The 13404-nt window shown below is 43.1% G+C and overlaps 2 pseudogenes; both read left to right on the top strand.

Moving 5' to 3' along the window:
- The first annotated feature begins 608 nt into the window (after positions 1-608).
- LOC148016960 (uncharacterized) overlaps positions 609-13404 on the top strand; it is a 251926-nt pseudogene continuing 239130 nt past the window's right edge.
- LOC148016961 (photosystem I chlorophyll a/b-binding protein 2, chloroplastic pseudogene) lies at positions 1914-2909 on the top strand (annotated as a pseudogene).

The raw sequence follows: 13404 nt of genomic DNA, 5'->3' as shown, positions 1-13404 counted from the left end.
TCCGTGCGCATAGGCGCATACAAAATAATAATCAATAATCAATGTCTCAATAGACATAACAAAATATAGGCGTAGCGCCTATCAAAATATAATCCAAAGGTTGAATACTCGCTAGACTCCAATGCTTTCCTCCGCCACTGTTGCTATCTCTACACATCAACTGAAGCATTCACAATCGTTAGTAAAATAATACAATTAAACCGACAAAAGTGAATACCTAGCAGTCTTCAGCTACATAAATAAATCAACTGGTTAGAAATAAATCATAACCTTAATTTATTACGAGTGCACACTCTAAACTCATAAACGTTTATTAATTTAATATGCATTTTGCGGAATCACCCGCTATGGAATCACCCACGTACACACTAAATTAATGAAACGCTCGAAAAGGACTGGCGTCCCCATCAACTTCTCGCACAAAGAATCCTCTTTGTGTATGAGCCCCGGTCATCTAAGTTTACGGAATCCACCGTAAAACCTCACGGAATCCACCGTGGCACGGAATCCACCGTGGCACGGAATCCACCGTGGAATATGCCTCCTGGCATCACCTCTAACAATATATCTCTAGTCTGACATATAGTTCTTTTAAATATATAGATGCAATGAGTGACCACACCCGTAAAGTGAAGTTGGCGATCATCAAGACTTTGCTACGAGGCACTAGACTTTCTGGAGATACATTTTCAGAGGCCATGATAGGTTATGTGGAGATGGATGATGCTGGTTTAGACATTTCCATCAAGATTTTTGTGAGATTCAGTATGTCCATATGTCTTGAAGAGGGTACATCCTCCTAGCCTCATGCAGCGGGAGTGGAGACTTTTTCTCATGCACACACTATAGCGCATCGGTAAGCTTCTCGATTGATAAAGTAGTAATGTCATCCTTTTTTTACATATAGAATTCTTAATATATATATCATTTTGATGTCTTCGTTTGCTTAGGACTCCTATCCTAGGTACATCACATCACGAGAGTTAGCGGCTTACTCCTGATGTACATCCTCCTACTCAGGTGACACTTGATTCACAAGCTAGTGGCTATTAGACCTGTATGTATGTCTTTTAAGGGAACTACACATTAAATATAAAGTAGTTTTTAAGAATTCACATCTCAATGTATCATATGTTTGTATTGCATGTAGGCGTTAGCGGCAGAATAGCACAACACCAGCCCGATTGATTAGCGAGACACCACTAGTGCCCCCACGAGTACCGATGCACATGCGCACTGGCACTTTGGGTGTCACATGCAACATCATGCCTAGTGAGGGTATCCTTCAAGTTGGAACCGACATCGCCTTCAAACGTCATATAGAGACCTCTGCATGTCTTATCTACAGTGAGTTCATGTACCGTGGGAGTAAGTATTATTTGTTGAGAATAGCAAATGATGCTTGGTCATAGAAGCTAGATGTATGCCCATAGAGGCTGAATCTATGCCTTGAAGAGGCTAGGAGATATGACAAAGATGTATGCTCTAGAAGATCTAGGAAGAGATATCCAAAATCCCATATGCACAATGAGTACAATGGTACTATCCAAAAAGCTATAAAGGCATGTACTTGACACTCATTTCAAAATGTATGGTACCTTTTTAGTTTGAGTCACTCAAGATTGTTTTTTTCGAGTCTAAGCTAATCTATCTTGGAACCTAATTCACTTGAGTTACAATTCCTTATTCTGATAATGTATCATGTATCTGATTTGCATCCACCATAGCTGATCTAGTTCTAGGTCCGTGTTTTTCAACATGGTATCACAGCCATGGCTAAGCTAGGTAGCTAGTAGTGTGTTTTCTTCTTCTTTGCAAGCTCCAAGAAGGAGGTGTTGTGGTGCAGCTATTGAAGACTAGTTTTGGTTCTTGTAGATACTCCCTTGAGGGTAGCTAAGGGCTTGCTTAAGGAAATGGATCTACTTTTTGGTTCTGAGATCAAGAGAGAAGAGAAGAAGAAGTGGATGAAGCAGCAAGTCATTTGCTACTGCTTCAGCTTGACCAATCTGTTTTTTCTTAGAAGCAAATCTGAGAGCTATTGCTCACAAAAGCCACAACTAACAAAGAGGATTGTCAAAAGTAGGTTTTGAATTAGAGAGAAGAGTAAAGAAAGCCTTGAAGCTCTATTCCATAGCCTCTACAAGCAGACCCTTGGCTCCCAACAGCTAGCCCACCACAGCGCTTGCCAGTGCGGTATCAACCTAGGCTACAGCATGTTCTGGCGAGAAGGGAACTGTGCCTGGCACCATCCATCACCACAAGCCCTTGCAACAACAGGCTAAGATTGTGCACTGTAGATGGGCAATGTTTGGCGCTGCAGGCATCTTCATCCCAAAAGCATTGACAAAGGCAGGAATTCTCAATACCCCGTTGTGGTACATGGTCGGTGAGGCACAATACTTCACTGACCAGACAACCCTCTTCGTAGTAGAGCTCATTTTTATGGAATGGGTAGAGGGCCGGAGATGGGCTGACATCCTGAAGCCTAGCTCGATGCGATCCCGTCTTCCTGAACAACAAGCTCACATCAGGGTCTGATGTGGGCCACCCCGGCGGCTTCTGGTTCGACCCCTTAGGCTGGGGATTTGAATCTCCAGAGAAGGTGAAGGAGCTCAAGACTAAAGAGATTAAGAATGATAGACTTACCATGCTCACCGTCATGGGTGCCTGCTTCCAGGCCATTTACACTGGCACTGGTCCCATTGATAACCTGGCTGCCCACCTTGCTGACCCAGGACACCACATTTTTTGCTACTTTCACAAACCAAGGATTTGCCACCGCTGCTCTGCCTGATGTGTTGGACAGTTATTCATTGTTAAAGGCTGATTGTGCTTCCAACTTGTACATTCTACTACCTGGATGTTGTCTCGAGGAATCATCTCTTCATTGTTTGTTTAATGTAAAGTGATGAGAAAATCAAGAGTTTGGGATCTTTAAATCCCACAAAAAAGAAAAAAAGAATTGCAACTAGAAGATGCTATGAGTCCTAATAGAGTGAAATGTGTTGTTGACAAGAAGGGTTATGCCATCTATTTCTCTCATGGTTTGATTCCCTTAACAAGAAAGGGCATGTAAATCCAAAGAAATATGTATCCATCTTGTATGCCCAAGCTATTGCACTATTCATAAAATCCCAAAATGCATGTATGGCAAGACCAATGTAATAATCACCAAGCCACGTATGTCAGAGAGAATCTGCTAAGCCAAAACAATGTATTCATGTGTATCCATCTCAATTCTTAAGCAGAAAGAATGTGTCAAGAAGACTAGAGTAAAAAGCACGTACCACCCATCGAAAGGGATAAGGAGCACAACAAAAGCCAAGAAGCATGAAGGTAATGAAGTCCAAGAAGACAAAGAAGATCAAAGATTGGAGCAAAAGATCAAAGGTTGCCAAAGAAGCAACAAAAATAAGAAGAAAATATTTTCCGCTGCTACAAACGAAAATTCTTGCAAAAATTTTCCATCATGGATCTCGTATTCCCTTAGTGGATCTACTTCCCATAGTGGATGTAAAGAAACCCTACCAAAATGTAATGTTTCAAGTCTTAACTTGACTAGGCTACCAAAGTGCTAGTCTCTTGGTCCATGTTGACATGCAGGGGGGCAAAAGGCAGCAAGGGTAGAGACTCATCATTTGAGGGGGGTGTTGAGAATAGCAAATGATGCTTGGTCATAGAGGCCAGATGTATGCCCATAGAGGCTGAATCTATGCCTTGAAGAGGCTACGAGATATGACAAAGATGTATGCTCTAGAAGCTCTAGGAAGAGATGTCCAAAATCCCATATGCACAATGCGTACAATGATACTATCCAAAAAGCTATAAAGGTATGTACTTGACACTCATTTCAAAATATATGGTACCTTTTTAGTTCGAGTCACTCAAGATTGTGTTTATGAGTCCAACCTAATCTATCTTGGAACCTAATTCACTTGAGTTATAATTCCTTATTCTGATAATGTATTGTATGTTTGATTTGCGTCATGAGAACGGAATTTTGGTGCCGAGAACTACTTAAAAATAGCTAAAAATTATGAATATCAAGGGAAAAATATCCAATGTCAAAGGAGGTAGCTCGATCTAGGACGATTTTAAGCGTCAAAGTCTCTAAGGACGCCCATGCAACACTTGCAGATTTTTAGTAATTTTTTCATATGCTTGTGCGAGTCAGGGAAGCTGGGATACCGAGACGAGCTCACAGAAATTTTCAGAACTGGATTCGGACACCGTATGCAAGAAAGGTCGGGAAAAGGGCCAAAAGGCCGGTCAAAATTGAGAAGGTGCCCAAAAGGAGAAGTGAAGGGGTGCCTTTGGGAAGGGGCACCCCCCAAAAAAAAAAATCAAATGAAGAAGAGGAGGGCGGCGTGCAGCAGCCGTCGCGTGAAAAAATGGCGCCTCCCTTTCCCCCCCCCCCCCCCCCCCCCACAAATGCGAGATATGGCTCTCAAGTAAGCCATATATCCAATGACAGCAGGCAACTACATTGAATCTTCACTTCAAATCGCTCTCCTTCACGCAGGCAATGGCAGCCTGTAGAGAGAGAGAGAAAATCAATATTTCTCTCTCCTCTCTCTCTCTCCTCTAAGGGGGGATTCATGCGGGAAGAGAAAGGAAGAAGAAAGAATGGTGGAGGCTTGTTTGGCATCGATCGGATCGCTCCATGGGCTGGAAATGGTGACGTGTGATCGCCATGAGCATGAAGTGCTGCTCATTTTCAGATTTGCAGCCATGGACATGAAACCTGAAACACGCAAATAAGCGGTGATTCAATTTTTCAAATGAAATTTGAGATTTCATGGCTTTTGATTGATAAAATGTTGTTCATGTGGGCTAAAAATTGTTTATGTTGCTGTTTTCCATGAGTATTTGTTGATCATAATCAGAAAATCAGAAAAACACGCATCTTGTGGCCCAAAATAATAAACTAAAACACGTAAAATATGGAAAACCAAGGAAAAATGATGTTTTTGAAAAAAAATGAAAAAATAAATAGGGACACCAACTAAATTTTCATTTTTTGTTGCAAGAAGGAACTAAGGGCCACAACCCATAACCTATTTTGAATTTTTATTAATTAAATAATGTAGAAAAATAAGAAAAATACAAGGAAAATAGAGAAAAACTACTAAAAATAGGGAAAAAATGCATTTTGGGTGCCGAAAATTAATGAAAAATAAGAACAATGTTTGTGAATGTTTGTGGGGACTGAAGCACGAGGATTTGCCTCAGTTCAGTCCCACCTTCTTGTTCTAGTGTGTCTTTTTTTGCTTTTTACACATAAAATGATGGCAAAATGCCTTATAAATCTATGCAACAATACAACATTTAATCGATGGGAGGGTAGAGTGGTTAAAATGTGTCTAAATGTTGAGTGAAATGATGAAAAGCTTGCTAGTTTTTTTTTGCATATCATATAGGTCGGTAAATAATTATAAAATAAGGGCCTAGTAGCACAAGGGTTTCCTCGGTGCTAGGTTCATGCAACGCCGCATAAGAACGGTAGTTGAAAACCATTAAAAGGATGTTTTCCACATGTGCACAATACTGATTTTATAATTGTTTGAGCACTTAGCATCCACAATATTCATAAATCATGGAAATATTTAAAGGTATCAGAAATCCTGGATGCACAGCAATTGCTTTCATTAGGACCTTGACCCACATTGAGTGAGAGACAGGACACCCTAAGCCATGGGCTAGTCATGGGGTCTAGGGGAAAGAGAAGTAAGGACAATGGTACATTCCTGGATACGATCAATTGGTACCTTGAGTGGATTTTGTGCGAAATGTTTATATGTTGAGCGACGCACTGAGGGGCCAATCCCCAAGGTGTAGGAGAGTCGCAGAGGGGTGGCGGCACTCAGCCGTTGGAGGACCCCCTATGTCTGTGCTTCGTGCCATTAGGCAATGTGTAAGGGACTCCCTCTGAGGAGTAGTGGGTGAGAGAAGAGTGGACTACAAACGACGTAATACAAACACAAGATGTTTAGGAAGGCAATGTATGTGTCATCAACGCTCCTGGCCGCGAGGCCGTGGGGTTGTTGAGCACATGAGATAGAGGTCGGGCTAGTGCACGAGCCAGTGCCGGCCCGTTTTAGGTCCCATCAGTGGTGCGTCTGCGGGGAGCTGCTTAGAAGTGACGGCCCTCGAATCCTGGTTGTCTAGGGACCAATTAGCAGTTTATGCCAAAGGATACTGAGATTGATCTATTATTTATCGATAAGCATCGTCTAGCAGAAATCGAAAAGCAAGAGAGAGAGGAAAGAGCTAGGTGATATGTTGAAATTTTTAGGAGATATTCCCCTAAGCGTAGCGGTGCTGAACCCTTACGAGGGAGTGGATCTAGTGGTCTTTGTACCACAAGCAGTAAACTAGGAGGAGGTGGAAGCTCTACTGCTGCCCTTCCTTCCATAAGCCAGTCTACATCAAGTGCGGGAGGTGCAACCCCACCGTCCCCTATTCCTAGTGCAAATCCAATTCTCGTCATGGCGCAGCCTATTGCAATTCATGCAGGAACCACGGATTTGCCGGCTCTAGGTTACCCGCTACCCATTTTTAATGGGCTAGTTGAGGAAGATGCGGAACTCCACATTAGGGAGTTTCAAAAGCTGATGTTTAATTGTCGTATCCAAGAAGAAGGACATTTAATGATGTTCTTCAACATGACTCTCAAAGAAAGAGCTGCCATATGGTATCATGGTTTAGAAGTCAGAACCATATTGAATATTGATTCATTTTATGGAGCTTTTCAAAGGGAGTTTGCCCTTGAAAGGGGTGGGCAATATTGGTTGCGTGTACTTAACGTGACCCGCCAAGAACCACACAAGGATATTCGTGCTTATGTGAAGAAAATAAAAGAGGTTTTCCGTAAGTTGGACACCTCTATTCCTATCCCCGCAGCTACCCAATTGCAATATTTCCTATATGGTTTGGACTTTAATATCCAATTGCAGTTGAGTAGTGTCCCCTTGGGGGATATACATACTGCCATTACACGAGCACAAGAGGTGGAATCCCGACTACAAGCAGCCTATGCTTCTCGAGGCAATTCGAATATGGGTCTAGCATCGGGAAACAATATGGCGATGGCCAATGACAGTAGTGGCCAAGGGATAGCGATGGCTAATCCTAATGGGAGAGGGAACATGATGCAGAATGTGCATTTATTACCAGCTCCCCCTAGCACGTCGATGCCTACGGGCAGTCAAATGGCTCCAAATGGTGGAGGCCAGGCAGTCAATTCTAATACCATGCCTGTGGCTCAACAACTAGTGCCTAATAGAATTGTTAGGCCGATGGAACGACATGGTAATGACCAAGGCTATGAGTCGAGCGCTTCCAATGTTCTTGGCGAGGTTAAGGACATGATGAAGCATTATACCGACATGATTACAGAGCAGTATCGACAAATAGCCTTTGATGTCAACTTCCTTAAAAAACAACAAAATTTGATAGGAAGTAGATACCCAGAGGAGGGTGCACCTTCGAGGTTTAGCTGCAAATGGTGTGGTGGGCAACACTATCCAAGAAATTGCCCAAATGTTAAGTGCGACATCTGTGGAAAATCCGGCCATTTAGCAGCTACTTGCTGGAGTAAGATCAGTTCCCTCCAGCGAGGTAATCGGCAACCAGGGCCTATTAATCATCGTGTGCAAGGAAATGATTCCCAGCGAGAAGACGGGCCTAAACAAATACTTCAACGACCAAAGACTACAGTGGAGGAGCTACCTAGTGGTAGTGGGGTTAGTTTGATACAGCCTAATGATGCTGAAACCTCTAATCTGCGAGCTGTTCCTACAAGAGGTCAAAAGGGTAGAGAGGCCAACAAGGATAAGCCTGTCAACGGAAACCCTAAACAAGGCGACAAAGGAATGCAAGTTTTGGATCCTGCCATGGAAGGGGGACCTTTGAAGCCCGTAGAAAGTAAAGCCGATAAGGAATCACCAAAGAAGAAGGTGAAAGTTAAAAAAGAGACAATAAAGCCGGTTCAGCGACCTAAAGAGCGGATGGTTTGGCATGAAAAGCGAGTTCTATCGAACTATCATGAATTCGATTTGGTGAGCTCTCTTTGTGAAGTCAAGCCGGATGTGAATCTTTTGCATCTTATTAAGCTTTCTCCAGGAGTACGCAAGGAATTTAGAAAGATCCTCCGTACCGGGTATATCGTAGAACATTTGGGTATTGCGCGAGTTGGTGATGACTGGTTTGAGCATGTTGAGAAGCATTGCCCAAGGGTTGCAGCCTATGTCCATGGGATATTAGTAGATTATGCCATTGTCGACAGGGGATCATCTGTTAACATTATGAGTTCTGAACTAATGGAAAGGTTGGGTCTTGCGATCCAGAAAGATACCTCCACAATTCTCAGAATGGCAGATGATAGTTTGAGGCAGTCGGAAGGCTGCATTACTAAGGTCCATGTCATTGTTGCAAATGTAGAATGCCTGTTGGACTTTAGGGTGATTCGTTTTGCAGGCCGTCCAAGTTACCAAGTATTACTTGGACGACCTTGGATCTTGCAAGCGGACTGCCAAGTAGATATACCCGCTGGTCGACTAATATTCGACAGAGGTGCCCAGCGTGTGGTGGTTGATGCTTATCTTGAGTCCCCGCAGAGTGAGAGAGCTCCTCTATCCTCTACAGAATTGGAGACATTAGAAGATTTATCTACCAGTGAGACATCATCGAGTGATGAGTCCAAAGAGGGATCCACCACGGAAGACATCTATCAGATCACTTTGAACGAACCGATAGAGACCCAAGATCGTATAAGAGATGCAGATGTTATCGAGCTAGACCTTGGTATGCCTGATGATTCGCGGCCAATCAAATTAGGTTCTATGCTTAGCACAGTAGAAAGGGAGGACTATGTGGCCTTGATTCAGGAATTCCGTGATATCTTTGCCTGGAGTTATGATGAGCTGAGAGGCATTCCTCCTAGTCTTGCTGTTCATACAATTCCGTTGAAAGAGGGCAGTCGTCCTGTACGACAGAAAGTAAGGCGTATGCCTTTCGAACTGAGGGACGGGCTGTTTGAAGAGTTACAGAAGCTTCGAAAAGCGGGTTTGATTTTTCTTGTGCAACACACGGAATGGTCGCTAGTTGTGATCAGAAAGAATAAAAATAATCAAATTCGATTATGTGTAGACTTTAGGGAGCTGAATAAGCAGACAGTTAAGGACTACTACCTGTTGCCATTTATTGACCAGATTTTGGATCAATTAGCGGGGAGGGAGATATATTCGTTTATGGATTGCTTTGCAGGATATAACCAGATGGAAATTGCAGAAGAGGACAAGTTGAAAATAACTTTTATTACTGTATTTGGTACTTTTGCGTACCATGTGATGGCCGTTGGTTTATGCAATGCGCCTGGTTCGTGGCAACGAATAGCAGATAAGACATTCGGTGACATATCCCCTGAAGAGTTGAAGGTGTTTATTGATGACTTAGGGGCCGCCACCGTGAGAGGAAGGCAGTTGATCATTTTAAGAAAATGCTTTGAGCGCTGTAGACAATTTTGCATCGCCCTAAACCCACGGAAGTGTGTTTTTGGAGTACCTTATGGGCTATTGCTGGGTCATGTGGTTAGTTCGGTAGGAATTGCGATAGACCCTGAGAAGGTCAAAGTTATAGTAGCCATGGGTCCACCACGCACTCCGAAAGAAGTTCATAGCTTTCTGTCTTCGGTTGGTTATTATCGTAGATTCATGAACGCCTTGGCAGAAAGAACGTTGCCGCTTACAAATTTATTGTCCTTTAGCTGTTTGTTTGTATGGGGTGACCCTTGTAAGGTAGCATTCGAGGATGTGAAACAGGAGCTAGCAAGAGCTCCCGTTTTAAAAGCACCTAAAAGAGGTGAGGTGTTCTATATATTCTCAACAGCCACCATGTATAGTATTAGCTGCTGTTTAGCCCAAATTTGGGAAGAGAAGTGGTATCATCCGATAGTCTTTGCTAGTCGAAAATTGGGCATTTCGGAGATAAATTATACCTACATGGAGAAGTTATGTCTAGCGATGGTCTTTGGGACCAAGAAATTCAGGCATTATATTCTCTATGAGAAAGTCGTGCTTTATACGAAGGCGGAGGGGCTTCGACTATTGATGAATAAGCTACAGCCACCTGATCGTCTAGGAAGTGGTTAATCACTTTGCAAGAGTTTAATTATGAAATCAGGAGTAAGCCACCAAGGTTGCAAGGCATCATGGAATGTTTTGTGGACTTTGGGAAGCCGAAAGAATCTGTGGCTGAAGGTAGTGACATGGAGTTGTTATTTAAAATAGATACGGTATCTATTCCCTCCTGGTACGCTGCAATAACGCATTATTTATCGACGGGAGAGGCGGGATCCGAATTATCTAAAGCTGAGAGAAGGAAAATTAAGCAGCAAGCGTTAAAGTTTGCCTTGATCGTAGGTACATTATATCGGCAAGGGGTTGATGACATCTATCGCCGATGTGTGATGCCTAACGAGGTGCCATTCATTTTGGAAGAGTGCCATGATTCTGCTTGTGGCGGCCATTTTGCTGGACGGCTTACATCACAAAAGGCTTTAAGAGCAGGTTATTGGTGGCCTGCCATCTTTCAGGATGCGTTTGCATATGTTAAGAGATGCGATATTTGTCAACGACATGATAGTCGAGAGAATAGGAAAAGACCACTCACGCCTATTATGGCGATACTTCCATTTGAGAAGTGGGGAATAGACTTTGTGGGTCCTATTACTCCGCCGTCGACTGCGCAAAAGAGGTATATCATTGTAGCAACAGACTACTTCACAAAGTGGTCAGAAGCACATGCAACAAGGAAAGATGATGCTAAAGAAACTGCTAGTTTTCTTTTAGAGCAGATAATATGCCGTTTTGGCCCACCGAAAGAATTAGTGTCGGACCGCGGAACCCATTTCCTGAATAAGGTGATCAAAAGCTTGACAGAGACTTGGCAAATCAAGCATAACAAGACAACCTCATATAACCCACAAGCCAATGGGCAAGTTGAAAGCACCAACAAGCAGCTTGTGGGCATCCTGTCCAAAATTGTGTCGGAAAAGAAACAGGATTGGGATAAAAAGTTATACGTGGCGGTGTGGGCCTACAATACGACCTTCAAACGAGCCACTGGCCATACCCCGTTCAAGTTAGTATATGGGGAGGAGTGTGTCTTGCCTTTAGAGATTGAGTTGCCGACTATTCGGTTTGCCATCAATCATTCTTCGAGTGATGAAGATGCACTTTTTGAGCGCTTGACGACACTGGCACATTTAGATGAGCTTAAGCTGCAGAGCTTATTGCACCAAGAAGTGGCGAAGCGCCGAATGAAGCAGCTACACGACCTCAAAGCCAAGAAATACACCTTCAAGAAAGGACAGCTTGTTCTGTATTATGACGCATGACGTGAATTATTTCTAGGCAAGCTAGAGCCCAAATGGGACGGGCCCTATAGGATCGTTAGAATAGGAAAGAATAAATCCGCAGTCTTGTTAGCTGACCTTGAGGGGATATAATTTAAAAATAAGGTTAATCTTAATAAGATTAAACCTTATTATTTCTGATTGCACTAATACTATGACTGCCTTGCAGGTCTAGGCGAGATCGATCAAACATCTGCAAGGAAATGGTGATAGAGGTTGATGGGTCGTCTGATCCCTCATTTAGAACACCCATATTTAGAACAGAGGTATCATCAAGGAAAGCTCATTTGGTGGAGCAAAGGATACAAGGTGACTGAGCAAGAAGACGGGACATTTATTTGGGAGATCAAGGTCTTCTGCCATCACTGCCTACAAATTTTGACGAGCATCCCTGTTGAATTCAATGATGATGGAGGGATGGAGCCTACAGTCCACCCGTTGAATATGCTGAATTTCGATTACCATAATTACGAGTAGAGTTCAGGATGGCGGGATATGTAAACCCTTTATGGGCGTACACCTTGTACTTTGATGGGGTGTCCAGGGGTCCATGCAAAAAAGGAAGTGTAGGAGTTGTCATCCGAGACCCCCGATGATGCATTGTCATGAAGTTAGCTGCTTATCTCGGGGTGAATTGTACCAATAACATGGCAGAATACAAAGCCCTGATTATGGGTTTGAATATTGCAAAGAAGGGTGGTATCCGCTAGTTGTTGGTGAAAGGGGACTCTCAGTTGGTTTTAAATCAACTCAATGGGATGTACACGGTACGAAACCCCATCCTTTGCATGTACCATCATACTGCCATAGCCCTGCTAGACGAATTTGATAGAGTGTCTTTTCAGCTGAGTCCACGAAATTGGAATCTGTTTGCCGATTCATTGGCTAATTTTGCGTATGAAGAAGATCTCTTCTTTAATTGTGGTCCTTGTCCCGATATATCTATTGACGATGAGACAGGACCTGGTCGTTTGTGGGGTATGATTTCTGAACATGCCCTCTTTGGCAGACGATGGTTGATTTGGGTCATGCAGAGGGTGGGCGAGACTCATCTACCTTTATTATCTTGGACCCACAGACTGATTAGACGACATGTGATGCGAACACCTCTTGCGATATACTTTTAGGATGTTCAGGGTTTCTTGGCATCATCATTATTATCTTCTAGCAGGCTTCTCTAACTGCCTCACAACTAACAAGAACTCCTAGAACGACTGCCTAGCAAGCTTAGCAGAACAGGGTCACTAGAACTCCCTTCTAAAACAGGTCTTTTGATGCTTAGCAATGCCTTAACAGGAGGTACCGACTACTCAGACCTCCCTCAGACATACTTAGCCTAAACCTAGGACTTCATGCCTTGGTTGCCGGTCCCCAACAAAAATATATCCCCTCGACAAGTACAAATACACATATAATAGGAAAGAAAGGTACTCGTAAAGGAGAGGTATCACCTGGATTGGCCACAAGAAGCTTCCATCGCAGCAAAGGCTCCTCCAGGCTCCACCAAATTCCACGAACCACGAAACCTGTCTAGCACAACACTTAAAACAAAAACCCGATTAAACGCACCCGCACTAGACAGGGAAATGGCCCTCTTGGCCTAATGAAATCAAACATGACTTTGCCAATTGATGCCAGGAGGCATATTCCACGGTGGATTCCGTGAGGTTTTACGGTGGATTCCATAAACTTAGATGACCGGGGCTCATACACAAAGAGGATTCTTTGTGCGAGAAGTTGATGGGGACGCCTGTCCTTTTCGGGCGTTTCATTAATTTAGTGTGTACATGGGTGATTCCATAGCGGGTGATTCCGCAAAATGCATATTAAATTAATAAACGTTTATGAGTTTAGAGTGCGCACTCGTAATAAATTAAGGTTAGGATTTATTTCTAACCAGTTGATTTATTTATGTAGCTGAAGACTGCTAGGTATTCACTTTTGTCAGTTTAATTGTATTATTTTACTAACGATTGTGAATGCTTCAG

This window comes from Lygodium microphyllum, chromosome 22, assembly GCF_053477565.2.
Source record: "Lygodium microphyllum isolate KBCC chromosome 22, Lygodium_microphyllum_v1.1.10, whole genome shotgun sequence".
Taxonomy (NCBI): domain Eukaryota; kingdom Viridiplantae; phylum Streptophyta; class Polypodiopsida; order Schizaeales; family Lygodiaceae; genus Lygodium; species Lygodium microphyllum.
This window is presented reverse-complemented; position numbering and strand designations above follow the sequence as displayed.